Source organism: Monodelphis domestica, chromosome 8 (assembly GCF_027887165.1).
Source record: "Monodelphis domestica isolate mMonDom1 chromosome 8, mMonDom1.pri, whole genome shotgun sequence".
Taxonomy (NCBI): Eukaryota; Metazoa; Chordata; class Mammalia; order Didelphimorphia; family Didelphidae; genus Monodelphis; species Monodelphis domestica.
The window spans coordinates 48,128,798-48,156,654 of NC_077234.1; the positions used below are offsets into that span (position 1 = coordinate 48,128,798).

At 39.5% G+C, this 27,857-nt stretch overlaps 1 long non-coding RNA gene across 2 annotated transcripts; it reads left to right on the forward strand.

Moving 5' to 3' along the window:
• Positions 1-8,019: 8,019 nt before the first annotated feature.
• On the forward strand, positions 8,020-27,214 carry LOC103093311 (uncharacterized). Of its 2 annotated transcripts, XR_008913874.1 has the most exons (4): positions 8,020-8,239; positions 8,691-8,862; positions 14,385-14,509; positions 26,725-27,214. It is a non-coding gene; the product is annotated as an uncharacterized LOC103093311 (long non-coding RNA). The 2 variants fall into 2 exon arrangements; XR_471921.3 differs by having other exon boundaries at positions 8,020-8,862.
• Positions 27,215-27,857: the final 643 nt, after the last annotated feature.

The following is a 27,857-nucleotide window of genomic DNA, read 5'->3' on the forward strand; positions in this document are numbered from 1 at the left end:
GATTCACAAAATGGACATGAAGCTGGTGTGCCCCGAGGTCCAGATCTCTCTGCCCTCCCAAGTGGCCTCCATGGACTTTTTGCCAAATGCCTCATGGTCTCTCCCAGCCTCCAACTCTTCCCCACCCCAATATTTGCCCTGAGCTTCAGAATTCCTAGGAATAGCTCTAGATAAAGGATGTTTGTTTTCACAAAGTCCTATTAAAATATGCATTCTTTTCTTAAATTCAACAAAAGAAAGCATAGTTGGAATCAGAGGACTTTAGTTCAAATATTACCTCTGTTATTATTTATGTGACTTTAGGGATGTCACTTGACCTCAGCAGGACTCATTTTCCTCATGTGACCAGTGAAGGGTCTGGACTAGATGACCCTGAAGGTCTCTTCAAGCCCTAAATCTGCAATCTGTGATTGACAATGATCCAAGACCACCCTGGAAAATCTGGAATGTGGGGTCACTGAAGGCACACATGATAACATGGAGTACAACAATATAGCCTGCTAGCTAGGACATTCCATCCCCCAGTCCTTTGGGGTAAGGGAAGTCTCCTGGGCTATTTCAAAGTCTTGTTCATAACCCTGGACCTCATCACAGTGACAGTCTATGTAAAGAGTTCTCAAACCACCAACTACTTTGAGGAATCCCTGTTTAAAAAAAATCAGACAATTCGATATTTTAAAAGTCAACCAAAATACTTTGTTTTGTCTAAACAAGATTCCTGGGTTTGGAATTTTCCATTGAAAATAGATCCTGAGTTCACCTATGTATTGCAATCCCAAGGAGAGAAAAGATGTTTCCTTCAGCTCTAGCATAAATGTCAAGGAGGAAAAGAATCAGGAGGTCAGGGTGAAAAAACTGTAAAACAACCGAAATATTGATTGAAGAATGACTTGTGTATGTCCAACTGATAAATAGAAACAACCAAGACTTAGTCTTATATATACATTTATCTTTTTGTCAAATGATGCTTCTTTAGTGCAGGGAAGCCTGGGAGGGTAGGAGATACCTTGGAATTTTAATAAAACAAACAAATAAATAAATATGTGTCCTTTAAAAAAAAAAAAGAAAAATCCAAGACTCTAGAAAGCTTGAATGCTATGTTAAAGAGTCTGAAATTTACTTGAGAGATAATAGGGAACCCTTGATTATTATAGTTAAGAAATAACCTGACCAAATCTATGCATAAGAAAGATGATTATTTTAGAAGGGATCTGTATTCAGGTGGTGAAAGTGGGACTCCAGAGAAGGAGACAGATATGAGATCCCAGAGGTAAACTCTATGAGACTTAGTAGCTGATTAGATGTGCAAGGAGAGGGAGAGTCAGTGATAAAACTAAAGTGTCAAATGTAAGAGACTGGGTTCATAGTGGACCACCCATTTTAGTGAAGCCAAAATGGTGGTCTGTTTAGGGAGAATGATGACAGACTCGCTGATTAATATATTAAGTAGGAGATTATATAACTGTAAACAAAGAGGTGGGAGAGACCTTAGCGGTCAGCACATTCAAATTTCTCATCTTACAGATACTGAGGCACAGGGAGGTTAAGAGACTTGCCCAGGATCACACAGCTAGTGTGGCTCCAAGGCCAGTGGCTTATCCACTGCACCATCCTGCCTTTGTGATTCTGGTAGGACATTCAGGTAAATGCATGCAGGAGGCAATAGGAGATATGGGTCTGAAGAATGAAAGTGTTGTAGCTGGAGAAGAAGTCATATGCACAGATGTGGAAGCATCATGGCACAATGAAAAGGCATCAGGACTTGGAATCAGAAGAACCTGGTTCAAATCTTGCCTTTGCTATTTACTGTCTATGTAATCTTGGTCAATCACTTCACTATTCCAGATTCTCCAGGTCTCAGGACTTCAGCTGTAAAATAAAGCGGGGGGTGGGGGGTGGGAGTGGGCGCTAAGCAGCCTTTAAATTTCCTTCTTACTCTAAATCCTGTTAATTGTGGAAGTGAATGAGATGCCATCAAGAGGAGGAGAAGTGATGGGATAACAGGTAGATGAAGCTTTTTTTAGGCTTGGGGAGATATGAGTATATTGGTAGGAAAAAAGAAGAATTGAAGAGGGAAATATTGCAGATACTAGAGGAGGGGGAGGTAGTGATTCCTACAGGAGTCGTAGAAGATTCATGCAAGGCAACAAGAATCTATCATGTTATATGCTAGGCACTATGGGAGGATAATTGGGATAGAATGATGCAGATAAAATTGCTTTTGTTAGGAATAGGAATACCTTTTCCTTTGCTCAATAATGTCCAGTGGCTCCCTATTACCTCAACCCAAATGCCTGTCTTTGACATAAAAAAAAAATCATCATTTTCTGTCTCAAAATCTACACTAGGTAATAGTTCCAAGGGAGAAGAGCTGTAAGGGCTAGGCAATTGGTGTTACATGATGATTGCTCGGTCAAAGAGTATGCATAGCTTTATGGCTCTTGGAATCTGATTTTCACATTGCTCTCCAGAATGGTTGTATCAATTCCATCAATAATGTATTAGTGTTCCAATTTTCCCACATCCCCCCAAACATGTTAGTCAATCTAATACATGTGAAGTGGTATCTCAGAGTTGTTTTAATTTGTATTCTAATCAATAGTGATGTAGAGCATTTTTTCCTATGACTGTGGATAGTTTTAATTTTGTCCTTTGAAAACTTCCTGTCGATATCCTTTGATCATTCCTCTCTCATGCATTTAAAAAAAAATATTCTTTGGAGGACTGAAGAAGCAGGACTACAGCTTCACTACATTCATTCATCCATTCATTCATTCATGGTAGTACTTAAAAGGAAATGTGACCCAGTCCCCAATAATTTAAGTAAGGGGAAGGCTAGATCTTAGAACAAGGGAAAATTAAAGGGATTTGTCCTAAAATACTTTTCTAAACAAAGCAAAACAGGAAAAAAATCACTTTGAACTTTTAAATGCTCTATGCATGCTGAGAAATCAGTCTTATTGGGTATTTCCTGAAATTACTAGTTACATTTGGTTGGATAAATGTCCCCAAATATAATTAAAATGTTAAGAATATAAAGTATGTGAACTTCATCGGATGAACGAAGGAAAATATTCATTATCTTGTCTCTTAGGAGACACCACAATGCAGCTTGCGTATTTTAGAAGAGTTTACAATTGTATACTATTTGTGGTGACAAACCCAGGCAAACAGAAGCACGTTTCTGCTGCCTACATAGTATATTCCCTTTCCCTCCCACCACAACCTTTGTCATCTTGTCTATGCCTCCATCGTCAAATTCAGAAGTCATTTTCCTAGACAATGAGGCAGAGTGGAAAGAGGCCAGGCTTTAGAGTCAAAGGACATGACCAGGTTCCAGTACTGTCTCTCATACTTCTGAGGTCCGATTTGGGCCACTCATGACAGAAAGTGACTTGGATAGGAGGATAGGGGAGAACCGATGGATGAACGATTACTATAGATGGACAATGACTCCGAATACAAGGTTCCATCCTGACCCTGACTTTGGAAGAAGACTAACAGAGAGAAGTAAGAGGTTGTTGCAAGTTGACATATTAAAGAGAATGTCATTGCGAGCTGGTAGACACTTGAGAATGGCCATCGGGAAGCCATGAGAACTTGCCAGGAGGAGGAGGAAGAATCCATATTGCAGACAGTGGGATTAGGATTCATCTTGTACTTCAACCAGGTGCCAGTGAGAAGAGCAGAGACAGGGACCTACTGCCTACTGGCCCTGGGGCAATGTAAGAGAGAGAGAGAGAGAGAGAGAGAGAGAGAGAGAGAGAGAGAGAGAGAGAGAGAGAGAGAGAGAGAGAGAGAGAGAGAGAGAGAGAGAGAGAGAGAGAGAGAGAGAATGTTAAAGGCATCTGGCTATTTATTCTTTTCTTTTCTTTTTTTAAACCCTTACCTCCTGTCTTAGAATCAGTCTATGTATTGGTTCTAAGGCAAAAGAGTGGCAAGGGCTAGGCAACACAGGGTAAAGTGGCTTGCCCAAGGCCACCCAGCTAGTAAGTGTCTGAAGTCAATTTTGAACCCAGGACCTCCTGTCTCTAGGTCTGACTCTCAATCCATTGAGCCAACTAGTTACCTCCTACCTATTTTTATCATCTTTATTCCCAAGTAGACCTCCTGAGAGCTGGAATAACTTCCATCTATCAGAGAAAGCCATTTATGCCTTTTCTTACAGTATTTAGTATGTATATAATCAAATTGTTTATTAATTACCTGTTACTTTCAATTTAATATTTTTTATTTAGCTTTCACAAAATACGTGGGAGGTGATTCTGACCCTGTTTATTATGTCTAACCCAGAAAGGATAGAGATCTCAATTAGTGAGGTTTTGTAAACTCAATTTGGAATTTGCCCATGCAATCTGGCTGGGGGATCAGTGCTACACATTTAAAAAGAGATTAGAGTTTATTAGAGTCTTTTAATGAATGCCCTAAAGAGCCAGCTAACCCTTGGAAGGTATCTTCTGGTAAAAGTAGGCTAGTACAGTCCTGGTGGGTAGAGGAAGGGGAAGAGAAGATGAAAGTTACTATTTCTCTTTCCTTGCTGTCCTTATTCATGTCCTGCTGTTGTTCAGTTGTGTCCAACTCTTTGTGACCCCATTTAGGGTTTTCTTGGCAAAGATACTGGAGTGGTTTGCCATGTCCTTCTCTAGCTCCTTTTACAGATGAGGAAACTGAGGAAGACAAAGTTAAGTGACTTACCCAGGGTCACATAGCTAGTATCTGATGCCAGATTGGAACTGATTCCAGACCAGACCTTCATTCCATTGCACCACCTAGCTACCCTATTCATTTCATCCCTTCCTAACTTTTTTTTTGTCTTTTTTCCCAATTAAATGTAATAAATTTCTATGTACATTTTCCAAAATTATAAGATCCAAATTGCCTTCCTCTCTTCCTTCCCCTTTCCTGATTTGGTAAATAATTTGACTTGGGCACATGCATGTTCATGTATGAATATATAAATCATTATTTCTATATTGGTCATTGTTGTGAAAGAATACTCTTATAAAACACAAATATCCAAATACAAACACAAGTAAATAAATAAATGCTTTGATCTGCATTCAGATCTCCAACAATTCTCTCTTTGGAGATAAATGGCATTCTTTGTCCTCCAGAATTATCCTGGATCATTGAATTCCTGAGAGTAGCTAAGTCTTTCACAATTGATGATCACCTTTATTGTTATTACTGTACACAATGTTGTCCTGGTTCTGCTTATTTCATTCTGTATCAGTTCATGTAGCTCTTTCCAGCTTTTTCTGAATTCATACTGCTCATCATTTCTTAGAGCACAATAGTACTCCATCTCCATCTTGTATCACAATTTGTTTAGCCAACCCCCAAATTCCAATTCTTTGCCACCACAAAAAGAGTTGCTTGAAATATTGTTGTACAAAAAGCCCCCCCCCCCATTTTTAATCTCTTTGGGACACACCTGATTTTTCTCTTAACAATGACTTTTAAATTGCCCTCAAGTTGAAGCTGATGAAATTTTGCTTTGGTTCTGGGATCAAAAGATATTTTAATATTTATTTTCATTCCTTCAACAATATTCACTGAAGAGAATGATCTGTATATAAGGTATTTTGAAGAAATTGTTTATTTTTAAAGATTCAAATTATCAGTGTTAGAAGAAAACTTAACTAAAATGTCATCTAATATAAGCTCCTTATTTTATAGATGGTGAAACTGAGACTCTTAAACATGAAGCAATTTGGGGTAGCTGGGTAGTACATGAATGTCAGGTCTGGGTTCAGGACCTGGGTTCAAATCTGGTGTCAGATACTTATTAGCTATATGACCCTGGGCAAGCCACCTAATACCAATTGCCAAGCCCTTGCTGCTCTTCTGTCTTAGAACTGATACTAGGACAGAAGGTAAGGATTTTTTAATGGAGTGATTTGCTTAAGGTTTCACAGTTTAGGAAATAGTAAAGATGGGAATTGGAATCAGGTGGCCCATTCTCTATCCACTATCCCAATGATGTAGTTACCTATGCTTTTTTAAATAGGAGTCTCAAAACATAATAATAATTATAATAACTGACATTTTATAGCATTTTAAGGTTTGTAAAATGTTTTACATACATGATTGTAACCCTAGTCAAATCACTTAGTCTCTGTTTGCCTCAGTTTCCTCATCTATAAAATGAGCATACTAATAGCACCTACTTCCTAAGGTTATTGTAAGGAACAAATGAAACAAGCACAGTGAATGGTCTGAGCCTTATTCCCATGAACCAGTTAAATATAAAATTCCACAAAGATTTCCCACTTAGTTACTGAGGTTTCTGATCTTTGATATCTACAGTCTGACCAATACCAAAACTACGTTTAGCTAAATCATTATGGTGCCCTCACTGAACATCCTTGTTGAGTATCATTCTCATGCTATGGAGAAGTAAACTTCCTTTTGAATTCAACATATGTCAAATTTTGTTCCACCACTGAAGCATAAACTACCAGGAGATAAGCCTGAGTTGGGCTTCTTATGGAGCAAATGGTGAGAGTTGAGCATGATGGGAATAAGATGATTTCACTGAAGTGAGATTTCTGTGCTGCTGGTGAAGCCTCTGCTGGAGTCTCTGGTGTTTAAGGCTTCTTGATGTTAAGCATCATCCTGCCTCTGGGAAATTAGAGAATAAACTCTTAGGGGCCATTCAGCAACTGAAGATAGATGTGAATATGCTGTCTTTAAGAATTGTGTGTGCCATCGAAAGTAAAGGGCTTCTCTACTAGCAGCAAGGCAACAATCCAGGACAATTCTGAGGGGCTAATGAGAAAGATGCTCTCCACATCCAGAGGAAGAACCGTGGGAGCAGAAACACAGAAGAAAAACAACTGCTTGATCACATGGGTGGAGGGGCATATGACTGGGGATGTAGACTCTAAATGATCACCCTAGTGCAATTATCAACAATGTGGAAATAGGTCTTGATGGATGATACATGTAAAACCTGTGGAACTGTGTGTCAGCTATGGGAGGGGGTGGGAGGAAGGGAGAGAAAGAACATGAATCATGTAACCATGGAAAAATATTCAAAATTAATTAATTAAATAAATATTAAAAAAAAGAATTGTGTGTGCCCTAAAGATAACTGAAGTAAACTGATGTTTGTTGATTTGGTCCCCTGACCTGAGAGACCTGGGCTCTCATCACTACCCTAAACTTCATGTTAGCCTGGGATAGTCTGTAAAGACTGTTGAAAGACCTGTTGGGGGATGGGGTTAATGTGATATTTGGAAGACATTAGGAGCTCTATCGTATGGATTTGGGGGACATTCTGGCTCATTTCACTGGGAGAAGCACTTGAAAAGTCATTTCTGATCCTCCCCAGAAGTTCAAAGACCTTTCAGGAATTGGTGATATGAACAATTGCTCCTATTTATGGATGGAATTACATCAGTTTGAAAAAGACAGACAGTTTCTACTCTCTGGAACTATATGTACTGTCAACTTTAAGTGTCTTATTCTCTCTCTCTCTCTCTCTCTTTCTCTACCTCTCACTTCTTCTCTTTCTCTTTCTCTCACCACCCCTGTTTCTCTATTCTTCTCACCATATATGCCCTTCCTCCTTCTATCTGTTTTCCTCTCTTTCTCTTTCTCTCACCCTCCCTTTCTGCCTCTCCATGTTTCTCTCTCTCTCTCTCTCTTGTGCCCTCTCTCCCTTTCTCTTTCTCTCTCTTCCTGTTTTCCTCTTTTCTTCTCTCTATTTCTCTCTCCTTCTCTCTCCCTCTTTCTTGCCCTTCCTCTTCTCTCTTTCTCCCTCTCCTTTCCCCCTTCCCTCCATTCCTCCCTTCTTCCCTCTCTCCCATTTTTTCTTTATTTCTCTTTCTCTCCTCTTTCCCTTTCCCTTTCCTTCCATCTCTCCTCCTACACTCCTGAACTTGTTGTGCCCAATAAGGAGCTTGGGCACCAGCAGTGGTAATACCCAAATAATGATGTATTGACAGTACCCATGGCAACACTCCTGCCCTGGTCCATGGGAGGAAGTGCACCAGCCCTCAGTCCCCTAAATAGTGAAGGGCAGAGGCAGGCTCTGGTATCAGGAGGAGAAACATGGTAGTTGCATAAGAAGGCATAGTCAAACCCCAGGATGGGAAGTTGGGGCGGGGTCTTGCCCTAGTGGTAGCAGTGCTCCTTCTCTGACACTGGAGGGGGAGGGCAGTGTTAGCACTTGACCCCAGCAGAAGCAGAAGCAGAAGCAGAAGCAAGGCAGTTCTCAAGAGCGGACAGCAGAGTGAGTCCTAGTAGCAGTAGACAGAAGGGGAGGCTCTAGCATCAACGGCAACAGACTGGGTATTGATATAGCCCCTAGCAGAGAGGGCACTGACCTAGCAGAGTCAAACTCAAGCCCACTCATAGCCCTTCACTAACTGTAATCTTGAACTGAATAGTTGGACAGCTCCTGCCAAGGAGGGCTTGGGGGGGGGGGCACATTTGGAGATGATGGTTCTCTTTCTGAGGCCATTAGTGTATCTATCCAGCTCCCTCAGAAGGAGGGAAGTTCTTCAGAATCTTCTAAAGGAGCAAAGCTGTGGTATTTTCTCCCTCCCCCTCTTAAGACTCCCAGGGAAAGAAGGTCCTGGGAACACTAAGCTAGTGGCCATCCAGAACATTCTTTTTATTGACCCTGAACTGGGTCAGGCTGCAGGCAAGAGAGCAAGGATCTTTTAGCTACCTCATTCTAGGACTGGAATCTGTGAAAGAAGTGTTGTCATCTTTACTGTAGTCCTGATATTTCTGGTGCTATGCCCTTCATGATCACCTCTTTGCCACAAGAGATCCACTGTGAGCTACAAAGCCTTGGCATCACCAACCACATCATTTAGATTGAGAACTTGGTCCTTTGGAAGGGTGGAGGTAAAGCCTGGGATCTCTTTCTGTCTTCTCCTTTATTAGGTCATTTAGTCAAGAGGTTTTTACAGTTTTGCCTTATTTTTGTGATCTTTCTAATTTATTTTTTCTTGTCCTCATTCCATGATGGGCAACTAGATGACACAGGGAATAAAATGCAGGGCCTGGAGTCAGGAAGACCTGAGCTCAAATCCAGCCTCAGATTCTTATTAGATGTGTGATCCTGAGCAATGTTTGCCTCAATTTCCTTATTTGTAAAATGATCTGGAGGAGTAATTGGCAAACCACTCCAGTATATTTGCAAAGAAAACCCCAAATGGGGCCACAAAGAGTCAGATATGACTGAACAATGACACAAGTCAAGTTTAATAAGGTTGACTCTAGTAGGTGAAATTTACTTTGTGCATTATTTGAATGAGGTATAACATAACATAAAGAACTCAGTTTAGAATCAGGAAAACTGATGTGGATAGTGGGCTGGGAATCAGAAAGACCTGCCTGCATTCAGATCCCTTTTCTTTACTAGTTGGATGACCCTGGGTAAGTCATTTAATGTTTGCCTCAGTTTCCTCATCTATAAAATAAGTTGGAAATGGCAAATCACTCCAGTATCTTTGCCAAGAAAGCCTTTAATGGGGTATAAATATTTGGGCGTGAACAAAACAACTGAACAACGTTCATATATGATGTCGAATACTGTAGTCTTGATGTTCAAGAAGACAAATGACCCAAAGATTTGAAAGTCTAGAGGAGAAATGAACCAAAATGATGGAGGCAAGTGCAAGGAAGGAGTTAAGGGGCAAGTTAAACTTATGCTAAAATGAATACAGTAATAAGGTTGGAAGATATTTCACCTTTGAAATCATCTCATCCAACTCATACCTGAAAAGGACCAAGGTCATGGTCTCTAATTTAAAGACCTCCCATGATGGAGAATTCACAATATTTAGACTTCTTGTATCATCAAAGTCAAACTTGTATGATAATATTCTTAAAGCTATTGAAGAAGTGGAAAGACCTTTAGAAGACCTTTATGACCTTATCAGCAATGGGTGGAATATAGTCAAACCAATATCCTAAGGCCTCAGCTCCTTTTTCCCTGGAAGGTATTAAATTTATCCTGGAGCCTTAAATGGTTCAGGAGATGAAAGTTCAGGAAATTGCTACAACTTCCTGGTCACCTGAGTACAAAAGATGTCTACTTTGCTCACCAGGGCTTCAGTGTCTGGACCAAGTGTATGACCAGCCATCACAATGCTTCAATCAGTTGGATTAACATGTGTCTGCTGAATATCCTTGTAGAATTTCCATCCCCTACTGCAGAAAAGCAAATCTCTCTCCCTCTTTTTTAAAAAAACTATTGGATATTCTATGAATCTCAATCCATTCCAATATGGAATCTAAACCACCAAGGGACTGTCCTGAATAAGACTTTTCCTACAATAGCATCCCTTATAACCCCTGCTTCAGGGCCTCAGTCCTAAATCTGAGAAATTCTACTTTTAGAACAAAAGTGTCTGTTTTTAAACCTGGAGTTCAGAAAATATTTTCTCTGAGAAAATACTTGCTTCTTTTCAGACTCTTAGATAACCTCATGTTTTGCTTTGCTCCTATGATGTCTTGATGTTTGGCTCTAAGCAGGCTAAAATATAAACAAATCCAGACACTTCCTAACTGTGTGACCCTGGACAAGTCACTTAAACCCCATTACCTATGTCTTACTGCTCCTCTGCCTTGGAAACAATACACAATATTGATTCTAAGATAGAAGGAACAGATGTTTTTTTAAATAAAATATAAGCAATTCTATCAATCCTTAACAATATACATGTGTGTGTGTATATAAAGTAAATATATACTATAAGTTCCAAGAAGGCAAAGCATCTGACTTTATAACCCAAAAAAGTGTGCTTCCCTTCTTTCCCTACACCTCTCTCAGAATGATCTCTGTGAAGATTGGATTTAGCTATCTCATAATTGTAACAATGAAGGCACTTAGCTCTTCCTTTATAGTGAAGCTAGAATTGTAATCCACAATCTAGTTTTAGATTTTAATCTACAAAAAGGTGATAACTCCATATTTTAAGTACACCTACCCATTTCAACCACAAAAAGGTGTTAAGTAACTACAAAAGGTGAACTTACCAAAAAAGGTGTTAAGTAACCCCAAAAGTCATAATCTAACCAAAGAAGGTGAGAACTAAAGAGTGGGCAGTCCTGGAGAAAATCATCTGCTGTGATTGGTAGATATGAAATTTAGGGGAGGTGACACAAGAGAAAAAGATTCTTTAAAAAGAGGACGAAAGGCCAGAAGAAGATATACTCAATTTGAGTTTCAAGTTGGATGAAGGATCTCTGACTCAGAGTTGGACTCAGAGGAGAGACTGGAGACAGACACTTGAGGAGTGACTGGAAGACAGACACCCAGACTTCTTTTTCATTTAGATAGTCATTGTTGGTGAGTGAAACACTGACTTAGTGACCCTGCCTTTCTGAAGGCATGAAGCCTCCAGGAAAGGCCCATCATCTTGAGACTCTCTTCCCCTGGCTGGGGCTTTGAAATTTCTAACTGGCTCAGAGGAAGCCAGAGTTCGTTCTCTCTCTCTCTCTCTCTCTCTCTCTCTCTCTCTCTCTCTCTCTCTCTCTCTCTCTCTCTCTCTCTCTCTCTCTCTCTGTCTCTCTCTCTCTCTCTCTCTCTCTCTCTGTCTCTCTCTCTCTCTCTCTCTCTCTCTGTCTCTCTCTCTCTGTGTCTCTCTCTCTCTCTGTCTCTCTCTCTGTCTCTCTCTCTCTGTCTCTCTCTCTCTCTCTCTCTCTCTCTCTCTCCTTAATATCTTCCCTCTATCGTAAATAAGCTACCATAAATTCATTTTACTTTAGTAATTCATTTGGGATTTAGAAATTTAATCCCTGGCGACCACATATTATATATTCAGAGTCCAACCACAAATAAATTTAACATCTCAAAGCATATAGGTAGGACAAGGTATAGTATATTTCTGTAAATGGGTGAAAGCTTCAGATTTGCCTCTGTCAAAAACTTTGGCACCATTATCTGTAAACTGTTGTCAAAAAAAAGTCACACACCTAAGGGTAAAAATCAGCTCCAGGGTCAAGGAGCAAATCAATTTCTCTCCATATCATTATTTACAGTGGTTCAAAGTAGACAGTTTGCCTTTAACACAAACTTTTTCATTTAAAAAAATAAATTTTCTGGCTAATTTTTGGTTTTCAATCACCCAAATGTCCCCTCTATATATCCCCCCCTTCCCCTCTCCCACAGAGCCATCCTTTGTAACAAAAACTCTTAAGATAGTGAAACAGTGAAAGAAACCAATCAATATAAAAAAATACAAATCTGACAGTAGATGTAGCAATGTCCCCCACCCATGGATCCCCAACCTCTGCAAAGGAGTAGAGAGAGGGAAGTTTTCTCAGATCTCTTCTTTAGAACCCAAGCCTCGTCTTTGTAATGCAAACCCCTGACATTTAAAAGTATTTGAAGGTTTGCTTTGGTTTGGCAGTTGGCAAATCCTACCAAGAAATTCAATTTTCTTGGCTAGAAATAGGATTGGAAAAACATGACACTCCCAGGAATGTGTTTGCCATTTCACCAAGAAATATCACTCATTTTGAAAAGCAAGTGGTTTCCCAGGCTTTCATGTTGTAGATCTGTTTCCATGGGAAGACACCCATGAGTACCAGTGTGGAGTCTGTCTGACTCATGGCAGGGTTCTCTCTGGGTCTTTCCAACTGGCTTCAAGGTTTCTTTTGTGAACTAGAAGAAAAGGCGTTTCTGTCCAGAATGCATTATGACCTAGAATATTGTTGGTGCTCTTCAAAGATTAGACAACATTTGACAGAGGTCCGAAGACCACCCCCATCTGTGAAGTAGTGAGAAATGATGCCTTGGGAGAGCCAGTGACCCAGGGGAACTGAGATGGCAATGTGCCTAGGAGTTGTGGGTAGGAAAGATATGCCAACCTCAAGCATGTGGACTGTTGTCTATTTTCATGATTAAATTTAGCTTTAATTGTGCCAGGCACTGGACCAAGCCTATTAAAAGGCACACCGTCTGCTCCCAAGGAGCTAACATCCTGACTCAAGACAGATGCACAGAGGAGGGAGTGATGTTCCTTGTTCTTAACCTTTTTTTAGGGGTGAGGAAGTACTTGAGTTTTCATCTCACGCTGACTTCAGATACAGAGCTTTGCCACATTTTTCCTTTAGCAAGTACAGCAAAAACAAGTGTTCCTTCCACATGGGCAGGGATCTGACCACTGAATTCTCCAACCATTTCTCATCTCTGAGCTTTGCTGAGACATCTCCAAGGTGGTGGTACCCTAAGTGATAGGCAGAATAATCAGAGGCAGCAGGATAGAGAAGAAAAAAGCACTAATCCCGGCTCTGCCAATGACTTGCCAACTGCTCAGCTTCAGTCTTCTTATCTATGAACTGGGGGCAGCAATATACTTTCTGAGAGACAATGGCACGGTGGATAGAAGGATGCCTTTGGAGTCAGGAAAACCAAAGTTCAAATACTGCTTCCAACGAATGACATTCAAATTCTCCAGGACTCAAGCAATCTTCTTAAACCTATAAGACGCTAAAGAGTTGCACATCTGCATCAGTAGAGAGATTTCCCATGCTGGGATTTCATCACACAAATGAGATCACAGAATTAGACCAAAATAATCAAAATCATAATAACTAAGGAAATTATCTACTTCATAAGGTTATTTTACTAAAAGTGGTTTATAAATCTGAAATCCAGTATAAAAGAGAATTATTATGGATAAGCAGCAGATTCAGTCAGGTGACATCTCAAGACTTTGTTAGCTATTTATCTTTCATTTTCCCTTCTAAAGAGAAGGAATTGAGGTTTAAAGCACTGAATGGCTTGGTTTCAAATCCTACCATATGTACTTAAGCTATGTGATCTTGGGCAAGTCACTTAAATTTTCTTTGCCTCAGTTTCCCCACCTATAAAAGGTTCTTTCCAATTTTAAGTCTGTGATCTCATGTTTATTTGGAACTGGAATATGATATGCTTGGAATTCTTATTGGCTATCCCCGACCTGCCACTACTACCTCCACAGACCCTACCATTTACTTTTCTAACATCTATCCTTTGTTCAAAGCCTAACAAGTGTCACCTTTTCTAAGAAAGTCTGCTCAAGGAGGCAGCTGGGTGGCTCAGAGGATTGAGAGTCAGGCCCAGAGATGGGGGGTTCTGGGTTCAAATTTGGCCTCATACACTTCCCAGCTGTGTGATCCTGAGAAAGTCACTTAACCCCCATTGGCTAGCCCTTACCACTCTTCTGCCTTGGAACCAATACCCAGTATTGATTCTAAGACAGAAGGTAAGGATTTAAAAGAAGAAAAAAAAAAGAAAGTCTCCTCAATTGCTCCAAGCCTTAGTGGTCACTTTCTCTTTATTTAGGAAAATAAGTATTTATTGATAATTTCTGTGTGTTTTTTTTAATCATAATAGTTATTCCCATAATCTTCCCTCTTTCTCTTCCTCCCAGAGAGCCTTCTCATGTAATAAATTGTATTTTGGGAGAGGAAAAAAGCACAACTAATCAATACATTGAAAAAACCTGAAAATCTGGGCAATGTGTAACACCTGTGGACCTCCCACTTCCACAAAGGGGTGAGTTTGAGTTGTCATCTTATATTTTTTTCATTTGAGTCCACTTCGTCTTTATAATTTTCTTACATTTACTTTTGATTTTTTGTTTCCATTTATATTATTATAATTATGAGGCATATTGTTTTCTTGGTCCTGCGTACATCATATCATAAAGATCTTTCTATCTTCTCTGTGTTCATCACATTCGTCATTTCTTACAATACAGTAATATTCTGTTACATTCATGTATCACAATTTGTTTAGCCATTTCTTAATTGTAGCACACTGACTTTATAATTTCTTGCTATCATTTAAAAAATGTTGCTATAAATACTTTGGAATATAAGGAAACTTTGTTTTGATGGCTGCCTTAGGGTGGGTATAAACCCAGTAGTGAAAACTCTGGTTCAAAAGATAGAGACATTCTAGTCTTTTTATATACATAATTCTAATTTTTCCAAAATGGTCAAAGTATACTACAGCTCCACCAACAATGCATTAGTGTGCCTACCATTCCATTGATCCTCTAACATTGGCTATTGCCATTTTTTGTCTTTTTTTGTCAATTTATTTAATTCCTTCCTCTTATTACTCTTACTAGCATTTCTAGAACTATATAAATAATAGTAGGAAGAGTGGACATCCTTTTTTTTTTTGCTTCTGTATTCACTGGAAAAGGGCAGCTAGGTGACACAGTGCATGGAATTTTGGTCCTAGATTCAAGAAAAATGATCTTTTAAGGTCAAATTTAGTCTCAGAGATTTACTAGCTGCGTGACTCTGGGCAAGTCACTTAACTCTGCCTCAGTTTCTTTATCTGTAAAATGAGCTGGAGAAGGAAATGGCAAACCACTTCAGTATCTTTACCAAGAAAATCCCAAATGGAGTCATGAAGATTTAGACACAACTGTTCAAGATCTATTGGAAAAGGTTCTAATATATCCCCATTGCATAAGTTGCTTGCTTTAGGTTGTAGATAGCTGCTTTTATTATATATATTTTAAAGATCCTACTATGCCTAGACTTCGTAGAATTTTTAGCAAAAAAGAATTATGTACCTTGTCAAAGTCATTTTCTGCATCAGCTGAGAATGTCATGTGGTTTTAAAAAATATGATTAATTATGTTCCTTTATTTTCCTAATATTGAACTACCCTTGCATTCATGGTATAAATACCACTTAGTCATAATGAATGATTTCTTGGATAAACCACTATACTCTGCTTGACAGGATTTTGTTGAAAACTTTTGAGTCACTCTTAGATGATGAGAACTATTTTTTCTTTCTCATATTTCCAGCATTTTGTACAATTTTTTTTCAGATAATAAGGATATAATGAGTACTTGCTGATTAGCCAATTGATTCCAGCATAAGTCCTGCATTTTAGTTATATTAACTATTCAGTAAGCAATTATTGGTCAATCAATCAAGCATTCAATTTCCAAGCATTTGTTAAGCACCTACTATGTGCTAGGGGCTGTGTGGAGCACTAGACATTCAAATATTAAAGTGAGATAATCCCAGTCCTCAAAGTGCTTCTTTACGTGTATTTATATTACTTATATGTGCTAGCATTATCACCTTTGATAGGATAGGAGATCCCTGACAGAAGAAATTGTTTTACTTCTGTCTTTGTAACCTCAATACTGTGAAGATGGGATTAACTCTTCCCTTCCCATTTTTAGATTTAATCACCAAAATTATACACATCCCACTTAATCCTTAAGTGGGGGAGGTCTGTGACCCATGTGTGCAATATTGGGTGATAAATCGGAACCCACTGACTGCCCCCAGGCAGTTCTAAGCAAAGCTTTAGCTGTAATTGGTACATGTACAAGTGTAGGAGGACACAGGAAGTGATGCAAAAGAAGCATCTTTAAAAAGGAGTTACAACTTCCTGTGGAGAGTTCTTCATTCTTTGGAGTTCTGAGTTTGAGTTGGAGGCTGGTGAAGAATCTGCTGACTGGACCTGAGACCTTGGACTTGGTGAGACTGTTCTTAAATCTCTCCCTTTGAACTAGCACGTGGGTGAGTGAAAAAGACTGACTCCTTTCCTGGATTTTCTGCAGGGACTAGCCTCAGGAGAGGCCTCCCCTCTTTAGAGAAGCTTCGTGATGGAAGCCCATGTTTTATTCATCCCTGGGTCCTCAGCTCAAGGCTGAGGCCCCTCCAGCTGAAGACTAATTATCCCTACCTGGTTGAGCCAGGGGCTGGAGTGAAGTACTTAATATGCTAGGTTAGATATCTTACCCAATCCTCTCACTGGTTTTCTTACTTTCACTCTTTCTATATTTTATAAATAGCTAAAATATTATTTGGAATTGATTACATTCCTGGCGACCATACTTTTAAATAATCTAGTCCAACCCTTTTATTTTTCCCCCTTACAATACCTATAGCACAATGTCTGACATCTGATGGGCATTTAATACTTATGGATTGCTCAATAGCATTTTGAAAAAAGAAAGAAAGAAAGAAAGAAAGAAAGAAAGAAAGAAAGAAAGAAAGAAAGAAAGAAAGAAAGAAAGAAAGAAAGAAAGAAAGAAAGAAAGAAAGAAAGAAAGAAAGAAAGAAAGAAAGAAAGAAAGAAAGAAAGAAAGAAAGAGGGAGGAAAAAAGAAAGAGAGAAAGAGGGAGGAAAAAAGAAAGAGAGAAAGAGAGAGGAAAAAAGAAAGAAAGAAAGAGGGAGGAAAAAAGAAAGAGAGAAAGAGAGAGGAAAAAAGAAAGAGAAAGAGAGAGGAAAAAAGAAAGAGAAAGAGAGAGGAAAAAAGAAAGAGAGAAAGAGAGAGGAAAAAGTGAAGGAAGGAAGGAAGGAAGGGAAAAGAAAAAATAGAAGAGAGAGAAAGAGAAAAAAGAATGAGAGATAGAAACAGATAGAAATGCCTCTTGAATGTGGTACTTCTATTAAGCCTTGAGGTGAGCTCAGATTTCTAAGAGGCTAAGACAAAGAGAAAGAACCTAGCACTCAGGCACTGGCATATATCCCATGTGCCAGGTATTGTGTTAAGCTTTGGGAATACAAAGAGATAGAAATAGTTCCTGCCCTCAAAGAGCTTACATACTCATTTACAGATATTATTAATGCCTGCCTTTTATTACAGTACCTTGATTTCCAAAACAGACAAGCTCTAAGGAGAAGGGAATGGTTTCAGAAGTATCTTTGGCACTTAATTTATTAAGATCTAGCTCCTCATCAGTATTTTAACATCACCTCCTTGCCCATTGTGGCAGGTCAGAAAGGGGGAGAAATATTAGGGAATTCTCCCTGGCATTCCCATCTCTGCAGTTATGCCTCACTTTCCCCACAGTGTTAACATTACTTGTATCTTCCTCAGGGCCCTTCTCTTCCATGCCCACCTTTCCTTCCTTCCAGGTAGAATTGGGGCAGCCAGAGTCTCTTATTTCATCCTTGATGACCCTGGATCTCTGGTCCAAGAGGTATTGATGTCCTGCCCTCCTGCCTGTCACCACAGTGAGTCATGCTATGCCACTCATGCCCTGTTCTATAAACGTTTCTCTTGGCTAGTCAAGGCAGGCATTGTGTATGGGCAAAGCTCCTGGTGTGCCTGTGATTCATGGCTTTGGTTGCTCAAACACCATTTCCCCAATCTGTGCCTCAGATATTTGCCCAGCGCCTTGTTGGACTAATTAGGGGACTACTTCTTCCCCTTGTTCTCCCTCTCTGATTCCTTTCCAGGGAGAGTTCCTGGAAGAGCTCAATGCTGTCCACTCCAGAAATGGCTTCAACTTCCCTCATACGCTGAGGACCTGCCAACGAACGTTCTTTGCATGCTTCTGAACCATTTCTTCATTGGGCTTCTCAAACTGAAGCCAAGAGCTAAATTTAAAGAAAATTTCCAGTCTGACCATCAATAATTTGTTAGTGTCTCGGTTTCCTCATTTGTAAAATGGGGATAATAGTGCCTGACTTCCAAGATTGCTGCTGTGAGGCATGCAAAAAGCGTTCCTCAGATTTCAAAGCACCGTGTACATATTCGCTATTTTTATTTATCTTCTGCTGTTCAACATTTTTATCAGTGATTTCAGTGAAAACATAAAGGACGCACTTTTCAGGTTTACAGATGACCCCAAGCTGGGGGAACTGCTCGCACACTGGATAACAGAGCTAAGATCTAAAAGGGTTTCAACAGGTTAGATTCAAGGCTGTGTCTAAAAGGAGAACATATAGAAGGGACAAATCAAAAGTTCTGCATTGGGGCTCAAAAATCAGCTTCCCAAGAACAAGATAGAAGATGCTTAGCTAGGCAGCCATTCCTGTAAAAAATATCAGGTAGGATAGTGGGGTTAGAGGACTCCAAACTCAATATGAAATCAGAAATCAGCAAAGCTGCCAAGAGAATTAATGCTATTTTGTTGTTCAGTCATTTTCAGTTGTACCCAGCTCTCTGTGGCTCTATTTAGGGTTTTCTTGGCAAAGATGCTGGAATGGTCTTCTATTTCCTTCTCCAGCTCATTTTTACAGATGAGGAAACTGAGAAAAACAGGGGTAAGTGACTTGCCCAGAGTCACACAGTTAGGAAATATCTGAGACAGATTTCAACTCAGAAAGATGAGTCTTCCCTATTCCAGCATGTGCTCAATGCTATCTTGGGTTCTGATAAGACAAGCATATTGTCCAGAACGTGACGAGATAGGTGCACTACAATCTGACTGGATCAGAACTTAGATTGTGTTCAGTTCGGGTTGCCACATTTTAGGAGGGACATTGGAAAAAATGGAGCACTTCCAGGGGAGACCAATTTGGTAAACATTCTTGACGTGATACCACATTAAAAAACCTCAGGAACCGGAGATGGTTAGCCTGAGAAGAGGCATTTTGGAAGGATAAGGAGAGTAGAAAACAGAGATGGGGAAATATGACTACGGTATTCAAGCATTTAAAGGCAGCTCATGTGGAAAATGGTGTCAAATTGTTCTATTTGGCCCCAGAGGGCAGAACTGGGAGAAATTTGCAGAGAGTTAGATTTAACCTGATCAGAAAGGAAAATTTCTCAAGAATTAAAGCTCTCTAAAAGTGGAATAGATTGCTTAGGTAGTAATTGGGTCCTCCATCAGAGGTATCTTAAAGAAGAGGCCCTTTGGTTTTTTGTTTGTTTGTTTGTTTTTTTAAACCCTTACCTTCCATCTTGGAATCAATACTGTGTATTGGTTGCAAAGCAGAAGAATGGTAAGGGCTAGGCAATGGGGGTCAAGTGACTTGCCCAGGGTCACACAGCTGGGAAGTGTCTGAGGCCAGATTTGAACCTAGGACCTCCCATCTCTAGGTCTGGCTCTCAATCCACTGAGCTACCCAGCTGCCCTTGGCCCTTTGGTTTTTGAAGGGCTCTGGTTCATATAGGTTGAATTAGCTAGTCTCTGATGACCCTTCAAAAGCACTCTGAGAATCTGTGATTTACCGATGTTTGTTTCCAAGATCACCAGGCTGGAGAGATTCCTCACTTATCAGGCTTCTTGACAAACTCCTTCACGTTCTAGTACCTTTATTCATGTTGTTCCACATCTATGGAATAACCTTCCCAGTTCTCTATACTAATCCACTTATAAATTTCTTCCAAGATCCAGAGCAACTCCAACCTCCTCCATGACATTTTTCCATGCGCAATTTGTATTTAAGGTCCCAGAGACAAGTCACTGGAGTATTTTGCAAACCTTAATGTTCAATATAAGTGAAAGTTCTATAATATAATTATTAGGAATAAGCACATGCCTCCTGTTCCCAGAAAGACAGAAGCAGCCCATAAATCAAGAGCTGAAGATCATTTTTCAAATGAGGAAACTGAGACCTGAAGAGATTAAGTGGCTTGACAAAAGTCACACAGTGGTCAAGATTTGAATTCAGGTCCTATGACTTTTCCCCTGTATTAACCTGAGGTTAATAATAAAATTAGGCCACAGGATAATATTGGTATGGTGTCAAGTAGTGCCACAGTGCTGGAGGAATGAGTTGATTTGTTGGAATGTTTGCTTAATACTGCTGCATCAGCAGAGAGAACTTTGTCCCTGGCTCTATCTGATTCCCCGCCCCTTTCCACATTATCCTTCGGCTTTCCTCTTCTCCAATTTAATATTTCGAATTGCATCTCACAGGACCAGACTGCATCCCTCAGCTCATTTCCCACACGCCCCGGGAACAGTCTTAATTTAAGTGAAAACAGCCAACCATGACCTCACTAGGCAGGTGCTCCAGTGGAGGCAAAGCTAAGCCCTAGAATCCCCATAAAAATGAGGCTTCTTAATCAGCTGCCTTTCTTCCAAATTCACTATTGGGGAAATTCCACCTCCCCTAAAGGAGCCAGGCTAGAAGGACTGGCAAATTAAGACAATTGGAAAGTTACTTTTCTGCTTTACGGTTGCCAATACCCAGTTATAAGGGAAGGAAGAGAAAAACAAATAGGATGTAATCACCAAGCCTTTCTGCGCAAATGATTTAATAGCAAATAGGAGGAAGTGAATGAATGAGTCCTTGATGGAATGTCCTCTGGTTCAGACCCTCCTGCCCTCCCCAAGAGCTCAGTGATTGCCATATCTCTTGGAAAACCTTAAAAAAAAAAACCAACATTTTATTTTTTAAAACATCCTTCTGACAACACAAGGAAAACCAAAGCTGAAGAACTTGTTTCTCCTCCTGGTGCACTGCTGTTTTAATTGCTAGAAAAAGAAAACCCAGAGGTGAAGAAGGGGGAAAAAGAGAAGCCCATGGAACTAGGAAGCAGCCAAGTTTGCTTTGTTATGCAAATGCCCTCATGATCATTTTTTTAAAAAGGAAAATTGCAAGGAAATCTACACAATATTAGCAGAACTGTCTCCAAATTAGCAATGATTCTTTTTCCCGTTTCCCCCAAGGAATCAATGGAGTTTTAAATATTCTGTCAAATTAATTTCTCTAACAATTCCTGTGAAAGAATCTTCATTGCCTGCTCTGTCTAGGGAAGACATTGTCCTTGATCATGCTCAGTTTTCCTTTGGAGGTCCGGTAGGCTATAGAGAACCTTCAAAAGGCCTTCTTCTAGCTACACAGGTCTTATTGTTGAGGGGTTCTACTGTGGAATAACTGGGGCATTTCCTTTATTGGCTAATGACTCAGTGGAGGTATAAAAGGGAGTGGTTGTCCCCTTCCCTCTCTTGGCTATCACTCCTCCTTGTGTACATTAGACTCCTAGAAAGAGATAGGTTGATTCTTAAACTCACCTGTAATGTCCATGCGCTCTGTGAACAGACTGCTTTTTGTTGTTTTGTGCTTCCTTTCCTGGGTAGGCTTCCAAATATGGTTCTTGAAATGGAAGGTCGCCATCTTGAAAGTATGAAATGAAAAGAATATTAAGTACATTGGATTTGCTCAAACTTCCATTCTTTCCTAGAGTTTCTGATCCTGTGGAACCTTGACATAACAATAATGCTTTGCAACTATAAGCTGTCAACATGGAATCTAGAAACCCCAAACTTGTAGCCTAGTAAGATCTGATGAACCCCAAGTTTTAGGACTAGACTCTAAGTTAGAAACCCCAAAGCTTGTACTGGTTTGCTGTTCCTGGGAGAATCCATCTGGAAGGGAATCTCAGGCTAGTAGTTTCACACTGAATAATGGACCCCAAGGTAAAGACAATCCACTTGAGGTGGAGGCTAAGGTCAAGCCAAGTGACTCTTTAGTGCAGTAGGCAGTACGTCAGTCATGTAAGCTGAGGCTTCTGGAGATAAGAAGAGTCATTCAGCTTGGGCTTAGCCTCTACCTCAAGTGGATTGTCTTTACCTTGGGGTCCATTATTCAGTCTGAAACTACTAACCTGAGATTCCCTTCAAGATGAATTCTCATGGGAACAGGGAACAAGTACAAGTTTTGGGGTCTCCAACTTACAGTCTAGTCCTAAAACTTGGGGTTCATCAGATCTTACAAGGTTACAGGTTTGGGGTTTCTAGATTCCATGTTGACAAAGCCAAGCTTGAGAAACTCACCAACTGAATCCTTCCTGGACTGTTCTAACTGAACTTGGACCCAAAGCAGTCTTAAGGACTTTTCCAGATAAAGCAATTGTTATCTCAACCTGGCACAATCTCAGGGATCCTCCAGATATACAACTGTTATCAGCCTGTTTCTCAGGACTGCAGGCCCATTCCAGGAATTTATTGCCATACCCTCCCCCCTGAACCATGGTGGTTTTGAAGCAATAAAAAGTGAACTGACCCTGTCACTGAGGGGCTCCTTTTCTTAGGAAAGGAATTCCTACATGGCTGTAGTTCTGCTGAGAAGAATATAATGATCATAATCCATCTATGATTCTCCCTTTGGTTCTTGACTCCAGCTCATGGGGCCATATGGTTGACAAAGGCAACCTCATAAGTGAGAATGGTGGGATCCAAGGAAAGGAGCCAATGGTCATGCCAGAGGCAGGAGTGGTTGACCTTAGAAGATGCCTGAGATAAAGAGATTTGCATTTGGAGTTGAATGATAGTAGAAAATTAAGATGAAATGTAAAATGTCTAATCAGTAATCCCACAAACTTTTTGAAGTACTGATGGAGATGGAAACATCATCCTTCTAGCAGGTTGAACCAGTAGTTTTAAATTAAATTACTGAATTCTCTCCTGCTCATTCAGGCTTTAAGAGCCTTTTATAGTTAACGTTTGTGTGTGTGTGTGTGTGTGTGTGTGTGTGTGTGTGTGTGTGTGTGTAATAAATTACTTACCCCTTACCTGATTCATGCTGTACATTGAGTTCCTTTTTAATCCTCCCTCCCTCCCTCCTTCACTCCCTCCTTCTATTGAGGGGGAGATTCTAGATGTGAGCCACAAAGTAAAACCCATCCAGGAGAGCCAGCATGGGAAATCTTTAGAGTCAAAGAAAGAAAAAAGAAAGCTTAACTCTGCCCCATTACACACCAGGCTTCCAGGACCAAGCTAGCCTGCCTAGAGGGAGAGTAATGCTGTACCCCAAGCCCTGGGGCCAATCCCCATTTTCTCAAGATTAGACTGGGAAGTGAATGCTCCAAATTGTCTACAGTTGAAATTTGATTCTCACAGCTAGAGTTTTCCTTTCAATCCTACCCACTCCTTTTCATTAACAGTCTTTCTGTAACCCAGGAATGTGTGGTATTCAATTAAGTAAGCTTTCATTTGAAGAGATCTTTTTCAGCTCAGTCCTTTTTTTCAGATGTGTTAGACTCTTTGTGACCTCATTTGGGATTTTCTTGGCAATGATTCTGGAATGGTTTCCTTCTCCAGCTCATTTTACAGATGAGAAAACAGAAGCAAATAGAGTTGAGTGACTCGACCAGGATCACCCAGCTAGTAAGTGTCTGAGGCCAGATTTGAACTCAGGAAAATGAGTCTTCTTAACTCTAGGCCTGACACTCTATCCACTGTGCCACCTAACTAATCTTAGGAAATTATTCAAATAAGAGCTTAAAAAAAGGTAACAATCAAAATTGGAAACTCAAGGTATTTTTTTAATATCAGTTAATAAATGTACAACTTTTTTGTATTCAGCACCATATTAGGAAGAAAAAAGAAAGTATAGACTCCCTCTGCCCTTAGGAAACTTAGTCAATTTGGGGAGAACATACAAATGCATATAAAACATACAAAGGATAAAAATAGATAATTTTAATTATCTGTCCTTGAAAATACACAAACAAACAATGCAAATAGAATAAAAAGTAAAGAGCTTGAATGGGAAATTTTTAATCAAATTTTTCAGATAAAGGTTTGGTATCCAAGATATACAGACAGCACACACACACACACACACACACACATGCACCTGTACACACACACACACATATATATACACACATATATGTATACTATATGTATAAAAGACCCCAAACCATCACTGAATAGATAAGCAATCAAAGGATGTGAAAAGGAGTTTTCAAAAGATATACAAAATACTAATAATCAGATGAAAGAAAGCTCCAAATCACTAATAAGAGAAATACAAATCAAAACAACATTGAGGTTTTACCTCTTACTCTAGAAATGGACAAAAGTGATAAAAGATGGGAATAGTCAATGTTAGGGGTTGTAGAAAGAAAGGTGTACTCGTGTACTGTCAGTGGACTATGAATTAGTATAAACATTCTATAAAGCAATTTGGAATTATGCAATTAAACATTACTAAACTGCCCATACCCTTTGACCCAGAGACATATTCGACATATACCTAAAGAAGGTAATTGATGAGAAGAAAGTCTTTATATACACCAAAATATTTGTAGCTGCATTGTTTGTGATAACAAAGAATTGGAAATAAATATGCTTATCCATTGAGGAATGACTAAACAAATTGTGGTACATGAATATAATCGATGGAATATTAGTATGCCATAAAAATATGAATATGAGGAATAGAGAGAAACATAGAAAGATCTCCAGGAACCAAGGCAAAGGAAAGTAAGCAGAGCCAAGAAAGTATAGGCACAAGGACTGTAACGATGACAATGGAAAGAACAATGACTCTAGAACAACCAAAAGTAATCCCAAATTCCCAAAGAGCAAGCAGATTCCCAAAGGAGAAATAGGAGAAGCCATTTTTTTTTTGGCAGAAATAGGGCAGACTATAATAGGGTGGACTGTTACATATGTTTTTAAATTTCTTTGATATATTCATTGGTTTTGTCCATTTATTTTTCCATTTTCTTTCTCTGAAAAATACTCTTTGATACATGGGTTAACTCTTGGGGAGGGGGAAAGGAAGGAGGAGAGAGAGGAATATAGGGAGAAGTTTAAGTGACATTAAAAAATAAATATACGTAAAGTATATTTTTTTTGAAAATCCTCTGTTTTAATGAAAAAAGGATCAGCATGGTATTAATAGTAAACTCACTGTATTTGGAGTGAAGAGGAACATGGATTCAAATTCCAGCTCTGGCATTTATAAGGAATGTGACTTTGGACAATCATTTAATCTCTAATCGTAGGGAAAGAACAGGATTCTTGTAACCAAGGGAAAATATTCTAAATTGACTAATTAAATAACATTTTCAAAAGAACAATTAAAAAAATAAATTAAAATAATTTTAAATTTCTAATCCTCGATTTCTTAATTTTAAAAGAGAGACAGAGAATGACAGAAAGACACACACAGAGAAAGATGATAGTAATTGTGCTATTTAACTCACATTATGAGAAAAGCCCTCTGTAAATCTCAAAGTTCTAAAGAAATAGGAGAGAGTATGTAATATAGTAAATAGAGCTCTGGACTAAGAGTTATCTGGATCTTAGTTCAAATACTCCCTCAGACATTTACTAGCTACATGACTTTGAGCAACTCAACAACGCAACCTCAGTGGTCTAATCTGTGAAATGGGGATAATAAGAAAATCTAAGTGGTATGACTCTTATAAGACACAATTAAGATTCAGTATGTATATAATATCTTGCAAACATTAGGTGTATTTTTATAATTATTATTGTAGAAATGTGAGTTACATGTAACATTTTCAGAAAATAAAAATAATTGTCAAACTGATGATACTGGTTACAATGAACACAATAGGAGTTCAGAGAAAAGAGAGGTGTCTGGGAGTTAGCATAATTGGGGAAGACACTATAGTGAAAATGAAAATTGAACTGGGACTCAAAAGATGGATAGATTTTGAATATCAGGCATTGCAGGTGGTGTCAACAGCTCCACAAAGGCATAGAGACAAGAATCAGAAAGATGTAACTTAAAGAAGAGTGACAAGAATGGACAGACAGCAGCAGATACTCAGTGCTAGGGTGTAGTGGGAGTTACCACTAGGTGAGAAGAGGTCGCATTTCGAAGGGGTGGTAGTAGGAGCTTGGAATTGTAAAGGAGTCTCAGAGGTGAGTCACCTCCTCATTTTACAGAGAAGATAACGGAAGCCCACAGAAGTTACATGACTTAGCCAAAGTCATGTAGGTAGCAAGCAACATGAATTGACTCAATGCCCCAATCTGTAGGTAATCACTATACATTATTCATCTCAAGAGTACTGAATGAAATGAATGTTTCAGGAAGATTCCTCTGAATGGGTATGTAGGATGGATTGGAGGATAAAGATACTAAAATCCAGAAAATGGGTAGAAGGCTAATGAAATAATCCAATTGTGGATTGATTGGGAGTCAGATTATGGGGAAACTATTTTAAAATCAAATTTCACAGATTAAAAAAAATTTTTAAGGAGAATATATATGAATGCTCATTCCTTGTTTGGTTTTGACCAAAATGCACATTCTTTTTTATTGTTTTTGTTTAAGCAATACTTCAAGAACAAGAAAACGCCATGAAAATTGGTAATAATGCTTTTGAAGCCCCAGTACTTTGATGGATCAAACCTCACCGATGCAGGCACCCTCTTCAGGGCTGCAGATCGCCACACATCTTGACCCTCCTGTATGACTTGTCCATGTCTCCTGAAAACCCACCAATGAGAGACCACACAACATGCTTTCTCTAGGTCCTCAAGATATTGCATGAATGCCAGTGGAGCACATACGATACCCAGGGGAAATCTGTGCACTCGTTATCCCCAGTGCATGCTGCAAGAACAGCCCATCTTCCATCACTGTCCTCGTCAAAGGAATGGCATCTCCAATGAGATCTCCTTATGCTACTTCTGCATAACTCTCTATTACATACAGTTATGGATCCCTAATAGCTCCTCCCCCAAATCCTCTGCAAGCAGAGAGGGCAACAGTGGCATTTTTAGTAAATGACCAATTTACCATACGGTACTCTTATGGCAAAGTTGGCTTTGTGGTTCTCACTTCTGTTGGGATAGATGGATGACCTTTTTATATTAAGACAGTAAATGAGGACTCAAAGAAGGTTTGCAAAGAACAATTAGATACTGATGGAAGGAGGGGGAAGAGAGACACCAAGATATCTGAGGCCATGATTCTTTTGAGTTATAGTAAAAATAATAACAATCACCATATTTTTATATCATAGAGCTGAGAACTAAGGAACAAAGCAAATCTCCTCCACCCCTTTTCCCCCCTGAAGATGCTGTCACATTTGGTAACAGGTGTGGGGTTCTGCTCAGCAGTATGTAATGCATGCCTCATGCCAGGTTCTTTTAGAAGCACTGCTATTCATCACAGTTGCCATGTTCCCTTCACAGAGATCCCACTGGAAGGAAAAAGGCATCCTGGGAATTTATATACAAAAGAAACCCACATTTGGCTTTGAAAATTCACTGGGAAAACCATATGCAGCCTGCAAGTTATTCATGGGCATGCTCTGGTTTCTGGGGGAAGCAGCATGGTTTCATTTTGTTATCCCCACAGAAAATTAGAAAAGAAGTGGAGGAAAATGTGAGGACTCACTGCCTGCAGATCTCGCCTCGCTGCCAAGCCATGGTGTTTATGAGTTTTCACGGCTCGGTTGT